This window comes from Seriola dumerili, unplaced genomic scaffold (assembly GCF_002260705.1).
Source record: "Seriola dumerili isolate Sdu_G_001 unplaced genomic scaffold, Sdu_1.0 BDQW01000273.1, whole genome shotgun sequence".
Lineage (NCBI taxonomy): Eukaryota > Metazoa > Chordata > Actinopteri > Carangiformes > Carangidae > Seriola > Seriola dumerili.
In genome coordinates, this window is record NW_019174528.1 from 1,273,539 (window position 1) to 1,293,124 (window position 19,586).

The 19,586-nt window shown below is 43.7% G+C and overlaps 1 protein-coding gene across 1 annotated transcript in view; it reads right to left on the reverse strand.

Moving 5' to 3' along the window:
• gatad2b (GATA zinc finger domain containing 2B) overlaps positions 1-18,533 on the reverse strand; it is a 37,643-nt gene extending 19,110 nt beyond the window's left edge. The window contains exon 1 of the mRNA XM_022757355.1: positions 18,449-18,533. The gene's annotated coding sequence lies outside the window, so the exon portion shown is untranslated. The remainder of the gene's footprint in view (positions 1-18,448) is intronic.
• Between the last annotated feature and the right edge of the window lie 1,053 nt (positions 18,534-19,586).

A 19,586-nucleotide genomic window follows, 5' to 3' on the forward strand; every position in this document is an offset into this window, starting at 1 on the left:
ACAAACACACAAAAAATAATGTTATTAAAACTAATTAATGATCCAGACTGACACTAAAAACTGACAACAGATCAATCAGAGCAACAAACCATAGATATATTCATGTACCTGTATTTATTATAATATACAAGAGTATATGTGATCAAACTAAATTTAATTACAGTTTTAATTAATTTCTCTTCCTTGGTTGGCAGGATGTTGGTGTAAAGAGGTTTAAATTAAAAGTATTTGACGGCTTCATTGTGATCATTAATAGTGTTTTAATATGTCACCTGTCATCATGTTAATGTGCCTCACAACATGTTTTTAAACTGTTGAGACATTTTAGTGGGCGTCCTTTGTCAATCGTGTTAAAAATTATTTGATAATATTATTTGCACAGAAAATATTAAAATCAGGATCCGTTGGATTGAACAGAAAAAATACTACATTTAAAGTTGTACTACACTTTAAAAAAAAACAAAAAAATTTTTTGCACCAAAAAAAAAACAAAAAAAACAAACTGTTCTCATCAAAACAGATGAGGTCTTTTCATTCAGTGCTTCAGCTGATCTGAGCTCAGCCCAACAGGCCTTTAGTCCGTAGACCGACAGGAGGACGCAGAGCTCGACGCCGGCTTTAGTTCATTTACATTAACAAACACTAAACGTGAATACTTCAGGGTCAGTGTCCGTCAGTCTTCTGTCACTCAGGCCGACTCACAGGACGTAAGACCTGCCCTCATCAGAACAGGAACCACTCCAACATCAAAGACAACCTGTGACTGTGACACCATTTAAGTAAAGGTTATGATCATTATATCAGGCCCAGGAGGTAGAGCGGGTCGTCAGCTAATGGGAAGGTCGGCGGTTCGATCCCCGGCTCCTCCGGTCCACATGTCGACGTGTCCTCGAGCAAGATACTGAACCCTGAATTGTGTGTGTGATAGAAAGAGCTCTGTATGATTGTGTGTGTGAACAGGTGAATGTGGCCTGTAGTTAAAACACTGATTGGTTGAGTGCATACATTTAGTATTTATTATAAATGTGTTCAGAGTCTATTTTCAGGACTCCATTGATGTCATATCACATTTTTCATTTAGTCTTTAAAATGGATGTTCTGACTCATCCTGACTTTTAACCCCGAGTCCAAAAACACTGGATCTACATCTCCTGTAATTAACCCCCCCGTCCTCCTGTTTGGTAAACTCCACCTCCTGAATCCATGTTAACCCTGATGACATCATCAGAGAGACCGAGTTCATAACACATCTGGTTTCCCAGCCTCCTTCAACATGTGACACCAACTATCATCTCTGTATCTGAATTGAGAAGTAGGTATTGATCAGCTCTAGTCTTAGATTGATTCATTATCAGAACTCATTCAGTCTGTGATCAGTGAAAATGCTCTTTATAATTCACAGAATGCTGTTTAAACAAAGGTCTGAACCCAGAGATGTTCACTATCACAGATGAATTAGTCAAAATTAATTTTCTGCTGAGACGACAAAAGCAAGTAGATTTAAAATTCCAGCAGGCAGATCAAACTAAAGACCCACTGATGGACACAACTGTCCCACAATTCAACACACAACAGACAGGAAGTGTTAAGACGCCAAAACAAAGCCGGCAACAAGAAGTTTTGTGTTTTCTATATGTTTTCTGATTGAAGTTTAGAGTCACATCTTGTTTCCTAAAAATAAGGACAAGGTATCAAACCTGAGCTCTGGCTGTCAAAGTCACAGAGTCAGAGTCAGAGTCACAGTCACAAAGTCACAGAGTCAGAGTCACAGAGTCACAGTCATATTCACAAAGTCAGAGTCACAGAGTCACAGAGTCACAGTCACAGAGTCACAGTCACAGAGTCACAGTCACAGAGTCACAGTCATATTCACAAAGTCAGAGTCACAGAGTCAGAGTCAGAGTCACAGAGTCACAGAGTCACAGAGTCACAGTGTCAGAGTCAGAGTCACAGTCACAGAGTCACAGAGTCAGAGTCACAGTCACAGAGTCACAGAGTCACAGTGTCACAGTGTCAGAGTCACAGAGTCAGAGTCAGTCACAGAGTCAGAGTCACAGAGTCAGAGTCACAGTCAGTCACAGAGTCACAGATTCAGAGTCACAGAGTCACAGTCACAGTCAGAGTCACAGAGTCACAGAGTCACAGAGTCAGAGTCAGAGAGTCACAGTCAGAGTCACAGAGTCACAGAGTCAGAGAGTCAGAGAGTCAGAGTCACAGAGTCACAGTCACAGAGTCACAGTCAGAGTCACAGAGTCAGAGAGTCAGAGAGTCAGAGTCACAGAGTCAGAGTCACAGAGTCACAGAGTCACAGTCACAGAGTCTTAGTCACAGCTGGATGCTGCTCTGCCAATCAGTGTGACTTTTGAAGTCTGAATGGAAGAACAAAATGGCGGCTGTGGCACAATCCAAGCTAGATCCAGTAAGACATGTGATCATTAACCGTCTGTATCATATAGAGCAGCCATCAGGATGTAGGTCATGTTAACTGTGGCAGCGCTGAGCTTTAGGCTGTGCTGCGGTCACACAGGGTGAACAGCAGGGAGCTCCGTCTCATCACGTCCAACTGACACAGCATCCGGCTAAAGAACGGCTCAGTCACTGATTCAAAGTCCACTGAAAACCTTTCAGAACAAGTGCCTGTCCTACAGCAACACCATGTCTTACAGCATAAATATAGAAGCTCAACAGATACTTTTTGACTGGATTCAATATGACATCATTTTATTGCTTGTACCTTCTGTTGTCATTTTAAATGTCAGTAGAGCACAGCTGTTGTCTTTAACCTGGATTTTTATTTTCCCTGATCTTTAAAGCTCCACAATAAGAGAGAGAGAAAACAAGACTATGTCAGGTACCAGTATCTGTGTGTGGTCAGTGACTGAGGATGTAGTTGAAAACTGTTGTGAAACTGTTGTAAACAACTGACATCATGCTGTATCATCATTCAGCCTAGTGTCAGCTTGTTTCGGTCTAGTGTCATCTGGTTTCAGTCTAGTGTCATCTGGTTTCATACTAGTGTCATCTGGTTTCAGTCTAGTGTCATCTTGTTTCAGCCTAGTGTCATCTTGTTTCATACTAGTGTCATCTGGTTTCATACAAGTGTCATCTGGTTTCAGTCTAGTGTCATCTTGTTTCAGTCTAGTGTCATCTGGTTTCAGCATAGTGTCATCTTGTTTCAGTCTAGTGTCATCTTGTTTCAGTCTAGTGTCATCTTGTTTCATACTAGTGTCATCTGGTTTCATACAAGTGTCATCTGGTTTCAGTCTGGTGTCATCTGGTTTCAGTCTAGTGTCATCTTGTTTCAGCATAGTGTCATCTTGTTTCAGCATAGTGTCATCTTGTTTCAGCATAGTGTCATCTGGTTTCAGTCTAGTGTCATCTGGTTTCAGTCTAGTGTCATCTTGTTTCAGCATAGTGTCATCTTGTTTCAGTCTAGTGTCATCTTGTTTCAGCATAGTGTCATCTGGTTTCAGTCTAGTGTCATCTGGTTTCAGTCTAGTGTCATCTTGTTTCAGCATAGTGTCATCTTGTTTCAGTCTAGTGTCATCTTGTTTCAGCATAGTGTCATCTTGTTTCAGTCTAGTGTCATCTTGTTTCAGCACTTTCTCTTTTCTTCTTTCCTCCTCTCTGTGCTCACATATACAGTATTTTAATACTGCTGAATTCAAAATATGTCCTCATTTAGATGTTTTCCTGTTTCTGTTGTCATGACTACAAGTGTGAAACGAAGAAAATGATGAATTAATACAGCTGTTAAAAACATTTGTTTACTGGAAGAAGGTCATAAAGTAAAGAGTAGATGTACTGTCAGAGAGTCAGAGAGAGGAACTGTTTGGTTACTGGATAGAACTCATTGTATTTCTCTCGTTTGTATGAAATATGAAAAACACAGCAGAGTGGAGTCTCTGCTGACATCAGAGAACCAGAGAACGACTGGTGGAGGTCTGAATATCAGCACTGATCTCCTGATTCAACTCGATTCAGCTACAGGAGATAAAAAATTGCTTCCCTGAATTTAACTTGGAAACTCTTGTGAATTTCTTCTACACTCAACAAGTGAACAACACTGTTGTTTCCTTGAATCTAAAATTATGTTAACACTTATAAAACTGGACCATGGACTGGGTGATGAAACTACGGCAGACAGATGTTAGCAGCTGTTCCTCCACATACAATCCACTTCTCGGAGCTCATCAAACACAAAATGAGCTCAGATCAGTCTACTAGCAGAGTAAGGAACCACCCTGAGTCACCACAGTCCTGTGAACTGCAGTAACTCCACATAGAGCATACCTATTCACCTCACATTTACAGAACGACCTGAGTCATACAGTGCTCGATTTCTATAAAGTACAGACGTCTCCTACATGACGAATGTGAGTGTTCAGGTTGTTAACATCATTTGTTTATCTTAAAATTTTTCTACATAAACTGTAACACACTTTGAATCAGTGTCTGGATGAAACATGGTGTTTAACTGTTATCAGATGTTTGTGTAACCAAAGTGACTGCATACTAAAATTTCTGCAGTTTGCTGTTATGGACTCATTAGTTTATTACATCTTTTTATCCATCACTGTCATATTCCTAAATTAACATCAACATTTATTTTAATTCTGGGGTTATACATATGTTTAGCTTGTGTTTCCACTTAAACTCGCACACACTGCTGCAGTAATGAATATAATGAAAAGTCACATTTAACTGTCTACGACACACGTACACTAAAACTTAATTTGCCGACTTAAATGACTGGTGAACAAGCTAGCTCGTAAATATAGGTAATGTTAACTTAATTCACAGTTTCACATTTCCACATCCGCAACAGTCTGTTTAGCGGCCAACTGCATTTAACTAACTACAGACAGGTGGACCTCCCATGCTACTTGGAGCTACTCTCAACAAGCACTTTATTAGGAACACCTGCTCCGCCTGCACTTATCAAATCAGACAATCATGTGTCAGCAGATCCAGGCCCAAACAACAGTCTCTAGAGTTTTTACTCGGAATGGAGCAACAACAAAAGCATCCAGTGAGCAGAAAGACTACAGTCACTCAGATAACCACTCTTTATGACTGTGCTGAGTAGAAAAGCTTCAGAGTGCACGACACATCCAACCTACAGCAGCAGAAGACCCACGTCAGGTTCCACTTCCTATCGCCAAGTACAGAAACCTGAGGCTGGACAGGTGAAGACCTGGTCTGATGGATCTGGATTTGTGCCGAGGCAGCAGATGGTAGGGTCAGAGTTTGAATCCATGGACCAACCTGCCTTGTGTCATCAGTCCAGGCTGGTGGTGGTGGTGTGATGGGGGATATTTTCTTCTTAATACCAATCAATCATGGTCTGAATGTCTCAGTCTATCTGAACATTGTTGCTGACCATGTTCATCCCTTCACAGTTCTAATAGCTACTTCATCAACATGGCAGTGAGGCCAGTGACCTCCCCCGGGCTCCACACCTGAATCCAGTAGACCACCTTTATGATGTGTTACAACAGGAGATTGACAGCGTTAATGTGCAGCTGACGAATCTGCAGAAATTATGTGATGCAGTCATGTCAACATGGAGCAGAGGGAGTGTGTTAGTGTTCCTAATAAAGTGCTCGTTAGAGTATCACAAAAACAGCACACTTTACGAGGGGGAACTGGAAGACAGTTAGACGGGAGCTGACGTCCTTCCACTGGCTGTAGTGGAGTGAGAAACATGAGCTGATTATTACCCATCTGTTCTGTTGACCCTGCTTTATCTGGAAGTGGAGTTTACAATATTGGTTTCTCATTTTTGGTTTCTATTTTACTTAAAAGTCTTTTTTTTTTTGACAATTTGTTTTATTTTATTTTCATTTAATTTTTGTATTTCAAAAGATGAGATATGTTTGAGTAATAATTGAATTTATGGTTGATTTTAGATATTAAATCAAACAGAGCAAGAAAAGGACAAAAAGGAATGAAGTACTGTGCAGCCACGCACTGTCGTCATTTAACTTTTCGTTGTATCGTGACGACTGGAGCACATGGACACGTCCGGCTGTATTTCTGTTTCACTGATGCTGCAACACTTTTGTGACTCAGGACGGCAGAATAAAGTCCTGGGGGGCTCGTTTCCTGGACACAGCAGTGCTCTGCCCGTCTCTGTGTGTGTGCAGTGGAAACTCCTTGTTGCTGATCACACCGACAGTCCTTCAGGAAACTACCACAGGCAGCTACCATCTGGCTGCTTTAGCCAGTGCTAGAAAAGATGGAGAGATGTCTGGGAACAACAAACCCCTCCCTGTGCCAACGGGAGGCAGTGGCTCAGGCATCTCGACAACACACACACACACACACACACACACACACACACACACACACACACACACACACACACACTGAATGTAAAGGATGTTGATGACAGGGCTGCTTGCTGGGAATATGACCAAAAATTACATATGGCCAGTTTTTGACACTAATGAGGCCAATCAGACCGGCGCCCATAGCAACAGAGTTGTAATTGGTTGAGTGGAGCGGCTCAGGAGTTGATGGTTGTGGGATGCAGATTCAGAGCCAATCAGAGTTGAGAAGAGGATGCTGGTGGGTCTTTGTTTTCGGACGAGGTGATTGGTGCGTTGACTTGCTACAGAAGTCCCATTCAGCAGGACTGCAGTGTGATAATTACACACCTCCACCTTCTGTCTGGATACACACCGCTAAGGCAACACACCTTCCACCTCGTGCTCAGACACAACGCCGCTCTTTATTAAACTAGACAACAGCTCATTGTGGGCGTTGCTATGACAACCAGTCGTCTATTTTTATGCCGTGCCACTAATCAATTCCTGTTCTGCTGTCGCCTGAGGGGTGGGGGTGTGCGTGTGAGGGTACTGATGGGGGGGTGGGGGGTGTGTGGGGGGGTGGGAGCAGTGGTAGAGGGCAAAGGGGAGGAGGAGGAGGAGGAGGAAGAGGAGGAGGGGTGTGTGTGCCGTTGGAGACAAAGAGCAGAGGAAGTGAGAGAAAGAAGGATTCATCTCATACCAACACATAGAGGTCTCCATCCACTTCACTGTGTGACTGTCTCACAGCCACAGAAGCTGCTGCTGATGATGATGACGGCTTCATCACTGAACATTCACTGGCTGCAGCCTCTCCAGTGTGAGAACCGCTGCTCAGACCCAATAGGTTCAATAACATGTCACCTCAAGCCCTGAACTTGTAACGGCATCAACCACTACTGATATTACAGACAGAAAATTAATCAATCATTCTCCAGAGTACAAGACGAATCTGTAATTAAACTGATCATTAGCTGCAGCTACAGATGTTCTAGGCTGATCCTAAGAATCAGTGCTGGAGCTGGTCTAGTTTTCATGGATCAGTATCAGCTGAAATAAGGTTAATCAAAATATGACCCCTTAGGTACTGCACTGCTGCCTTTTACTGTACTCTGTTGTGTTTTACTGTACTGCTGCATTTCTTTACTGTACTGCTGCGTTTCTTTACTGTACTGCTGCGTTTCTTTACTGTACTGCTGCATTTCTTTACTGTACTGCTGCGTTTCTTTACAGTACTACTGCGTTTCTTTACTGTACTGCTGCATTTCTTTACAGTACTACTGCGTTTCTTTACTGTACTCTGCTGCGTCATACCCTTTTCCCACCAAAATTAGTGGGTATAAGCAGGTTTTTTAAGAACGCGGGTAATATGGTTGCACAATCTTAACCATAGTCCAAACGTCCTATCACCACCCTGTGAAATTTGCCGATAGCCGATACACAACCGATTGACCCCTTTTCCTCTGCCAGTTGAGTTTGCCATTCTGGTGAGACTGAGGACAAACACAATTGCAAGGAGCGATCACTTGCACTTACAGAGCACACACACGGACGCAGTGGAGGAAGAGTGAGTTTCTCGCCGCCTTGTAAACCGGTAAAATGGATCAGTCACATCTCATCCCCTGGGTTGGAGCTCCTGTGAAAGTGTTGGAGCCTCCATGTGAGACGCTTCAATCTTCATGGTTTTAAAACTTATTTTGGTGCTGCACTCACTCTTTCATCTCTGAGCAGAGTAGCTGCGGTGTGTCTGGTTTAACAGCACCGTGCTGGACAGGTGACAGGTCTGTCTACAGTGTCAGTGAATCTGAAAGACATTACAGCGGGAAAACACGCGAAAATTTGCAAGTTCACCTCAGTATTGTTTACGTCAATGCCAATTTGGAGCTGGAGCCGATACATACTGCGTCTACTGCTGAGTCACTTGACCTGGGTGTGAATGCAGATTTCCCCCTTTTCCACTGCAGACAAAAACCCGATGTTAGCGGGTCTTAGCAGGTTTTTTGAACAGTGAAAAAGGGGCTTCAGATACAACTTTATCAACCGATTCTGATTTGATTGAAGTCAGTCACACCCAACCTCATTAAGTAATCAATATTGAAAAAACAATTTTTAAGGACAATGATCTGCCTCAAAAATTTTTAAGAAAATATACTGGTGTGATTAACAATGTACAGGATGCACATTTAACAGGTGAAGCACCACTGAAAAGGCATCGGTGCACATAACCAGCAGTGACATCCAGCTGTTGTGAAACACCTGAAAAGGTCCACCAAACTACAGGGGATTCAGGAAGTATTCAGACCTCTTCCACTTTGTGTTCTAATTTAACTTAAAATGGATAAAGTCGCCATTTTTATCAAAAATCGAAAACTGAAATCTCTCATTTACAAAAGTCCTCAGACCCTTATTTCAGGACCATTTAAAAGCCAGTTACAAAGCAGTTAGAAGCAGTTACAGATTCCAGTCTTTTTGGGTCTGTACAAGCTCTGAACACCTGGATTTGGACAGTTTATCTCGTGATATCTCTTGATTCTTCCTGACGGATCCTCTCAAGCTCCATCAGATTGGATGGGAATCGTCTGTGAACTGCTATCTTCAGGTCTCTCTACAGATGGTCTATGCAGTTTAAGTTTGTACTTTGGTTGGTCTCCTTGCTGACAAAGGTCCTTCTTCCCCAGTTACTCAGTTTGGCGAACTCTAGGAAGAGTCCTGGTTCCAGACTACTTCCATTTCACAGTTATTGACGCAACTGTTCTCCTGGGAACACTCACAGCTTTTGAAACGCATTTATCACCTTTCTGTGATCTATGCCTCAACACAATTGTATTGTAAAGGTCTACAGGTCTACTAGCATACCAAACATGAATGTGCTGAGTAAACCTCATGGTGTGTGCATAGTGTTTAACTAAGATGTCTAAAGTAGCCACTAAACAAACCACATGAAAATATTTGATAAAGAATTTGGATTCATAAGCAGATTCCATAAAATCCTATCAAACATCCATTGTCAGGGACACCAAAAACATCAGGAGACATCTTGTGGGGACAAAGGATGTCCACAGATACCACTGTCCAAATACTGTTGCCAACTTGAAGAAATAATGGAGTAATTGCTGAAGCTGAATCATCCCTGTGCAACACTACCTGGAAGGCCCTGAAGGCGACTCCCTCCCACCAAAACACATGGTTCCCGCAGTCTGACTGACTCTTAGTGTGATGGACGTGTTTATTGGGACGGGGGCAGAAAGTTGGATTCAAAGATCAGTCTGATTGGGTTTATCGAATCATCGATATTGAAGGGGCAACCCTACTATAGACCAGCAGATCCGGGCTCATATTTAGTCCGGCCAATTTACTGTACATCAATGAGGGTAGACTGCATAGTGCAGTCTGGGTACTCATGTGGTAATGTAGTAATGACTACTGAGTGCTTTTGTACTAATGTAGTAATAAGTACTGAGTACTCATGCAATAATGTAGTAATATAATACCAAGTACTCATGTACTAATGTAATATAGACTACTGAATATTCATGTAATCATTGGTGGAGGCGTCAACATGTTGATTGGTTGGTGTTCAGTCTATTTTCCAACTGAATGGCTTGATGTGGTTAAACTTGTTGAAACCACCAACACAGAGCTTAATTAATCGGAAATGACCAACATTTAAACTGTAATCACAATATTTGTTAGAAAATAAGATATCTGTCTTAAATCCCTCAGCCCTTGTTGTTGTACTCGAGTGCATTCATTAGAAGTCTGTGCACCTTAGAAACTGCCAACTGAGTTTACATCACAATGTGTGCATAATTACATTTACAACAATGAGGCCAAGCCAAGTAGACAGATAGTTTGGAACCTGTGGCAGAAATGCATGTTTGTTGCTTAATAGAATCAAATCATAAGCAGGAGGTAGACTACTGTGATCCTTTGTGTGACGGTGAAGGTCTTAGTGGTGTTTCATAAAAGGAACACTTCAAACACAAAAACTAAATCGCGTTATTTTGTTGCCGAGGTAAAAAGAGAGAAACTGTTTACAGCAAAACGTCAAAAAAATGATTCCTTATTGTCAGACAACAGAGGTGTGAGTTTCCTGTCGCTGTTTCACTCCTGCTGTAAATTAGTCTCATGTTCCTTTAAAAAGGCGCAGACGTAATTTTCTTCTCTCTGTTTTTTCTTTCTTTTTTTTTTTTTTGAAATGTATTTATTTTTGCCCAGGGAACAGAGCAGAGTCAAAACGCAGTGAGCCAGTCTGAGCCGGTTTGTAACCTCAGGGTATGGAATTATCTCTTAATATGTAGCCGTTAGTGGTCAAGACGTCACACAGTTAGACAGTCAGAGAGAGAGCCAGGGTGGCAGGAGGAGGAGGAGGAGGAGGAGGAGGAGCAGCCCCGGTGTTTTCAGAGCAGAAAGAGGAAAATCTCTTCCTTTAGGAGCTGGCACTTTGACAAGAAAAGACTGAGAGCAGAACTTCAGACCACAGGGTGGGGCATACACTGTTCCACCAGCCAGAGAAAAAAGCAGCGGGAACATGAGACATTTAGTCAGAGCAAGGCGCACAATGGTAGACAGACATTTTAAAATGTGACAGCCAGGAGGAGAATCGACGCACAACAGAGACACAACCACGACAATCGAGTGCAACCAGAGGATCACACACGTTAACACACAACACTCAACAGCAGCACAGTGATATTAGACACACTAATCCCTCAACACCACTGAATTACACAGACCCTCACATCACACTGCATTCTGGGTATTTTGGGGGCTAATGCATCGTTGTTGGATGCTGGTGTTTGTTTACATGTGGAGCAGATGTGATAGATGTTATTTTTAGTTACACAACGCTGCAGTTTAGTGACTGAAAAATGAAAACTTAACAATGAACTGGAGGTGGCAACAACATGATTAGAAATGCATTGACAGATTGATTGATCGGCTGCTGATCAGAAAAGGCCGATCAGTCTCAGATACCAATTCAGATTTACACTCACATCAACAATATGGTGTCGGTCGGCGTGGAAGTTCTTCAGTGTGAAGAAATAATAATTCAGACACTTAAACACCATCACAGACGTCCAACTTCAAGAGGCTGGCAAAGGCACAGCAGCTAAAACACGAGCCACAACGCTGACCTCACCTGAGCGTGACGACTACCTGCCATAATCTTATGATAACAGTTGTCAATAACAACAATCATCTATCAGTGAAGAGATGTAACAAGAAAACAGAGACAGGGAGAGACAGACAAGGGAGGGGGGGGGCTTTGCTAACTGCTAAGCTATGGTAGCTAGCAGATGTGAACAGCATGTGGGGGTGAGGAAGTCACTGAGAGCAGCAGAGAGCTGAGTGCAGAGCAGAACTAGTGTAAGTTTAAATGTACAGTGGGTAGTTAGCTGCAGTGATGAGTGGTAACATTAACCGAGTTAAGACAAAGCAGCAATAATCACGACCAGTAACACAGAACCACATCAGCCGCTAACTACTCTTATTATTTCATATTATATATGAAATGTGTGTGAGTGAGTCAGTTAAAATGTCTCGTGTGTGAACATTACATGTTAAAAGGAGGAAGTGGAGTAAAATGTGTTATATGGTGGTAATATTAACATCTGATAAATATATAATTACATATGATAAAAATATTAAAGAACATCTTCAGACTGCCATTGGTATTTCAATACATATACACAGCTCCAGTTGAGACAAGCACCAAAAGCAGTCAGTCAACTGTGCTGCCTGTCAGTGCCGCAGATAATTATATACACTCAGTTGTCAGTTTATTAGGAACACCTAGTCTTTTATTTTGACAGATTCATGGTTTCCACCACAGATGGTTGTCCTCAGGTCAAGGGTGAACATGTGTATATTTAATGGGTCAAAAACAAGCATCAACCTCTGAGGCTGAAAGATGAAGCAAACACGGAAGTGCTAAAACCTGCAGTTCCTCTAATGACCACTAGAGTCTGGTTCCAATACTGAGTCAGTCGTCTTTGAGTGACAGGTGGGTGAGGCATTCACCGAAGTCTCAGCTCCACACACGCCCCTCCTCTTTTATCATTTCTGGATTAGCTGGGAGTTAGGGGGCGGAGTCAGACACTGCCAAGATGGCAACAGTGAGGCAGCTCACTCTGAGCTTCAGAAACCTGTGGTTAACCTCACAGAGGCGACACCCATCTTTGTTTACATTCTGTGGTCATACATGATGAAACGTCACATGAGACGTCAGAGACTTTCTACATTCTTATTTAATTATATCTGAACAGACACACTGCCCTGCGTACACACTGGTGTACATCACATTATTTAAGGTGCTTTACTCAGGTGAATGATGTGGATCTCTGGGGAACATGTAAAGACACACCACTGCACATCACCTGTATACTAACTAACTAACTAATCTTAGCATTGGTCTTACAACTCTGATCACCATTCAGAACAACATCATGTTTACTCACAGTCAGATTTAAAAAGAAACACCTGGATCGTGGACGTGCCCTTCAGATGCACTGAGCATTAGGAGGATTACACTCAGACTAGTTGACTGGGGTGACCTTGTGCAGCACCTGGCTAAATGCAGCACAGCAATGCAGCACTGATGTGCACGCTGCTTATTCACTGGCTGGATTAGTCACAGCTGCACTGCCGCTGACTGTGGGCCGTTTCTACGCCGCTCCCTGCTTTACTGCTGCACATTCAGTCATATCACACACACACACATCAATTAGTGCCAAGTTACAGGTATTAGCCACACCCACTCCTAAAAAAGGGACACACAGAATCCTCAGCAGGTCTTCAGACTGGTTACACATCAACACACGACTCTTCAAGTTTATAAAATGAATATGAAGTTAAATAGATTCCCACATAATCATATCATTATGTGCATAAGGATAAAAAATGAAAAACTATTACCTATTAGTTAGGATGTCCTGATCAAGTGTTTTTGGCCTCAGTCCTGATCCGAGTCCTCTAATATGTGCTGATGTCCAGTCCTGTGATTTATTTATAGCAGAAGAAGATGTGCAGTGTTGATTAAATGTGTACGTGACACATTGAAATAACACCAACATGTTTTTAATGAGCTACTGGATGAAAACACTGCAGGTCCTGATTTAAACTATGAAGCTGATCGGTGTAAATTATAACTTAAGATCTGATATGATTGAACGACGGAGGTGACTCCCTCTGCTGGAGGAGGTGGAACTACAGAAACACTCAGAGTGGAGGCTCTTCCCTCACAAATCATCTTTCACTATGTGGCAGTCTTCATGCACAAAGGGTCACGCCCACCGGTTCTCCTGCATGAACCGGACCGGCACCGGGCCAAGGTTGAGCCGGTGATGGTTCTGACGGGGGGGGTTAGCTTTGTTCAGAATGGATCCTCCATTTTACAGCGTCAGATTTTCCCCATGACTTCCTCCTCCAGCTGACAGGAGCTGACTCCAGGCGGTGACTGCTACGACAGTCGAGGCTGAAGTTAATGGGAAGCACATTGTAGCCTGAACACATGGCTGTTAATGAGTCGTGAGATAGATCACTTGGTTCTGTCTGCCAACTAGTATAAAAACTTTTACGTCCACACTAATGAGTTTTTATTTGAAGATGAAAACAATCTCGGACACCTGAAAACACACATCACATATATACTGTATGTGTACGTACACTGGGCAGGTGCGTGCCGCTGTAAACAGGAAGAAAAACGAGAAACAACAGTGGTACTTCCTGGTTCAAACACGGCAATACAGACAACAAATATACCTACTGAAGGAAGCTTCTCATCTGTTTACATGTATTAGAAATGTGGGACAACACCTGAACACCTGGGAGAACCAAGCTGACCAGTATTTGGAAAATAGGCCCTGAACATATCACTACCCCAGGTTCCTATCAGGCTCAGGTGTCAGGTCTCAGGGCCAGGTGTAGACCTTCATGAGGAAGCCTCTCTGACTTTAACTGACCTGCTCAATCAGCACACACAGCCAACATGTAGATTATCATCTACAGGTTCCTTCCTCCCAGTCACCACGAACCAGCTGGAAACACAGATTACAATGATTTCGATGCTTTTTTTCTTTATGAGAGTATGGATGTTAATTTGTGATTTAAATGAATCTGATATTCACACACATTTCAAAGACCTCTTTCTGTGCTTTGCATTTTCCTCCATCACCATTTAACAACAACCACACAGCAAACGACTCGATGGCTCTATGACTTCACTCTTCTCCTATGAAATCAACATTTCACAGTCAACATCAGACATCTTTAAGAGCTCTAAATGCTTGAAATGATCTGGATCCCACAGTGCGTCATGTGACCTTCACGTGTCACGTAGTTTTCTAAATGAACCTCTGAATGTCCATCACAGCCTCCTCCGAGCTGCGTCCCACGGCCTCCCGCTCTCCAACAACTGACTTGTGTCTGGTGTTTCCTGTACAAACGGCGTGTGGCGCTCAACTGTTGACGTGAAAGCTGACAGAGGAAAACGTCACACACCTGGCCGATCAGTGCGCCTGACTCAGACAGAAAACAAACCATAAACAACGTTCTCTTTTTTGTTTTTAAAACTACTTCTGGGACATTTTGTTCATAAAATATGACAATTTATAACAATAAAACACAAACAGGTGCATGTTTCTCCCACCATTACGTTCACCTCTGAAATTTGATGAAACCATTAGCTTCAAACCTGGTGCACACCTGTGTGCAGTATATACAACCAGGGGCTGGTTTCACAGAGACAGTATCTCACTGTGTCTTAGAACAAACAGTCAGACTTCAGATAGACTGAGTCTGAATTCATACGTTTAGTTCTTGACTATCTTAAGCCAGACTGCGGTACAATGAATTCTGGGTTTTCAAAAATAAAAACAATGGCCGACCGAGGAACTGTATCCGACCACTCAGCTCCATTTGGCCCTCAGCAGAAACTGTTTGTCTTTTGGAAGAAATCTACAGTTACAAGGACGTTTTACTTTGGAAATTCAGTGAAAGTGAAACAATGAAAAGAAAAAAGCTGTGGTCTCTAAAAACTCTCTCTTCTCATTGGTCAAATTATGAGCCATGTTTTCCTGTTTTTGGCTGGTCAGCGGAGGCGTCATTGATTGTTACCATGGTAACATTGGTTTAAGGCCTGAGTTAGCTCGGGGCTAATGTATCGGATTAAAATTAGTCTGTCTTTACGTGTGTGAAATGTTCTGACCAACATCAGACTGATCTATGAGCAAAGTTATGTCTGGCCTAACACTGCAGACCAGTCTGACATGTCTTAGTGAAACCGGCCCCAGGTGTAAATGGATAAACTGTGCACCTGTGTTGTGCACTGTCAGCCGCTGTCCTGTGTGTGACAACGTGCTGTCCACCTGGATCAGCTGATTGTGTCCAACATGCCAGACACTTGTTTAGCTGAACCTCAGCTGAGTGTCAGACCTGGTCCACAATGAACAGCCAGAAGTTAAACATTCTCCACACCTCAGTGATTAATAAGCTCCAACAACAACCTGAGTGACGCCACCTGCCGACTGCTCTGATTGGCTGGGATGAAAACTGTAAAGCTGCTGCTCCCTGTAAATATAATCAACAGTGTGATGGTGCCTAATGATACCTATAAATGTTTTTATAAAAATGTCAACCTGCAAGCCAACTATAAATGTACTGCACTCACTCCTCCATTGTTTCAACAACATATCAGTGAGTGTCACATGGTCCTTCATCACCCCCCACACACACTCTGTAGTTTATTTTGACGCCGTCCCTCACACACTATTCTGCTTCCACAAATACTCACTGCAGAACCAAATGTGGATTAATCCGCTGCTGAAAATAGTCCTGAACAAATGCGCTATTTCCTTCTGTCTGAGGGGGGTTTGATGAAAACTACTGAGCCTTTAAAAAAAAGAAAAAAGAATCCAAAGTATGAATTTGTGAGTTGTTTGTGAGATTTATGTTGAGGGAAGTTGACCCCCTGCCGGGCCTGAGCATTATTGGAAACCTAGATATGATGGTTGGGAAGGTCACCACCAACATCAGACGGTTAAACCGCTTTCTTGACCCCCCCCAGCAGTCGTGGCGTGTCCCGCGACCCGTCCTCGATAACGCCGTTAGAACCAGAACAATCACAGTCGTCAGCCATCAGGTATACCGAGTCCCGTTGGGCCAGCACACTGTCAGTCTTGCGGCCCCCTCTGTGTGGCGGTCTGACAGTGTGATCACCAACATGATTTCAAATCAGGAAAATCTGACTGATCTCTACTGATATTAGTTCATTACAGAAACATGTGTATGACTGTGTCTCGGCCTGTCAGCGGCTGAGTTCAACAATATTTTAGCGAAAACTATAAATCCCACCCACCACTAATATGTTTAATTTCATGTCTTGGTCGCAATTCCTTAATGATTCCTTATCAGAAATGAGTGTTTGTGTTTTAAAATTAATATCAGCTGATTTATACTGAGGTTTGATTCCCTGACTGAATGAGACACAGTGGTTTAATAAAGTTTAATTAGACGGATAACAGAACAACAGGATGTCAGGAGTAATGATATCAATGTCCTGACATACACGCTGTGTTCATGAACCTCTGACGTCTCTATCAGGACCAGTTGATGATGCTTAAAACCACTGAGTCGACTGTATATTGATAAAAACTCTCCGGTCCTCTGTAGGTGCTGTAAAACACTGTCATAACAGCACGGTAGGCTCATCTGTATGCTGCTGGGGCTGCCAGGGGACTCAGAGCTGGAAATAGGAAGAGGAAGGACTCCATCATTGAGAATACTACAGTTCATTCACACTCTTCAACAGCAAGGACCTTTCATTCATACAGACCCACTATCACTATGTGAGTGGAGGGCTGAGTGCATCAAGGTCTGCCAACTTTTATCTGAAACCAGAGGCGGTGGGGCCACTTTACATCCCTGCTCACTTCACGTCCCGCAGGAAGACAAACAGCTGCTTCACCGTGACGCTCTGAGGACAGCGACAGAGGTAAACCTGCTGTCTGCCTGTCTGTCTGTCTGTCCGTCTACCTGTCTGTCTTCTATCACCCGGGTCGTCCTCGTCTACAGCTGCTGTGTCTGACACAACTACACAACATCCAGATGAAAAAAAAAAAAGTCTTGTAATGGAGGAAGGTAACACAGACATCATTTGACTATAATATCCTTCTCTCCTCACCTCATGAACCACTCTCCATCCCTGGGTCTGGACACACTGGACCCAGTCAGGGATAGCAGTCATATGTGGGTCCATCTGCCTGTGACTCATGTAAATCTGGAGGAGCAGTGCAGCAGCAGACACGAAACGAGCTCCTGTATACTGCAGAATAATAGGCAGCACACATTAAATATTGATTCCCGTTTGGTCTCTAACGTCATCCAGACATCTACCTCCGTTAATCCGCCGCTCAGGAAACAATCAGCCCTCGGCCTGAATAAAGCCTGGCCCTTACACTAACATGTTGGCTGTGCTGTCAGGCGCCAGGCAGCCATTTAGGTGCATATGGAGCCAGTTGAGTCTCTACGTAAATGGCTGATGCATTTCGAATTTTTCTTCCTAATTGCTGAGAGCCATCAGCGGCTCCGGCCTCCTCCTAGCGCCGTTAAATCGGCCACTTCACACGGCTTAGCTCCATTAAAACGGTCGGAACACCTCGTCTCGTCCCGGCGCTCTTTAAACGAGCATTTACAAGTATTTGGAGGAAGCCTGGCTCTTTCTCCAGTCTGAGTTAACCCCTAGAGACTCTGGATCAAACAATGAAACCGATTGGAGGCATTCCGCACAACGTTCCCATCACAACGTAATTCCGACATCTTCCGTTAACAGTTCGGTTATTGTCGAAACACAAACCCCCGGGAAGGATTTAGACCTCCGGAGATGTTTCTTGTCGCGACCCCAGACCTTTAAATGTAAATGAACCGTTCGAGGCGACGGCTGCTGGTCGCCAACATGTCAGCCTGCATCAATAAATAGCGAAGCAAAGCCGCTCTATTGTCTGTCAGCACATCAGCATATCGACCGGCTGCACAACGACACAACAACTTGCCGTCCTGCCGCCACACGAATCCCGCCGCTGCCATTTCAAAACAATCTCGGGGCCAGAGCCAGGCCTCGCACACATCCTCGGACTCACCTGTGTCTCCTTTCGCCTCAGTGTGTACCGTCTCCGGGGTTCACGGTCCGGTCCTGACGCGCTGCAGCGGCTCCTCACCACCAGTCCCCGGCACCGGCAGGCAGCACTGAGCCGCTGATTGGGCCTCGGCAGACGCTCACCCCCTCGGTGCAGCCAGACAGAGAGCTGATTGGCCAGGCAGTCACTCCGTGTAGCGCAGACAGGAAGCTGATTGGCTGTTTGTTTCCCCAGCAGATCCAGACAGACAGCCGATTGGCCCTCCGCTCTTTATTGCTGCGGCTCTCAGGCAGCTGATTGGTTGTCGGTTTCCGCGGCGGAGACCGACAGAGAGATGTGATTGGCCGGTTGTAGTGTTGTTGTCTGTGTGTGGATGGAGAGCCATGTTACCTCCAGCGGGGCTGAAGAGACAATGTGCGGGTCAGAATCCACTCGGTAACGGGCCGTTTAGCGGCTTCACCACCTCTGTAACGTACATTTAACGGAGCCGCGACACCGGACTGAACCGGTGTCAGGGACTGTGGAGGCCCGGGATCAGACGAACCGGGTCCCTACCTTTGTACCGGAGAAACCTGATGTTACACCGGGTTTCTAACGGGGGTTGTATGCACGCATGTAAATGACAAAGAGCCACGCAGGGCGATGTGCGGTGGGGTACAAATTGGTCTCAGACTTGTGGACCCCCCCCCCCCTGCAGCTGTGACAGGATACGTTCAGACAAAGAAAGACTCCATTCTCTCTACATAATCTTAATCAGAGACAGATGATAACTCAGCAGCTGTATACAGCTGTGACCAGGTTATTGGGACACACGTTTCCCGCTTTAACGTCATGTCTGTAAACAAATTCCTCTGTTGTTACAACATCATTAAAAGACAGAGAAGAAGAACTTTTTTTAAATAATAAAAAAACATGTCACTGCTCTGTGAGGAGACAATAGAGTCATCACTGATAAGATGCCAGAGGACTTGCTGACCTACTTTGCATATTGAAATATTAAATAATTTATCACCTACTTAACATTGGGTATTTCACTTCCTGTTTTGCTAGTGACACATTGTGTATGTGAACTGTGAGTCATGTGATTCATACGTGGCTTCAGGATCAGATTCAGCTCTTTCATTTTTTCCTTTTTTTTTTG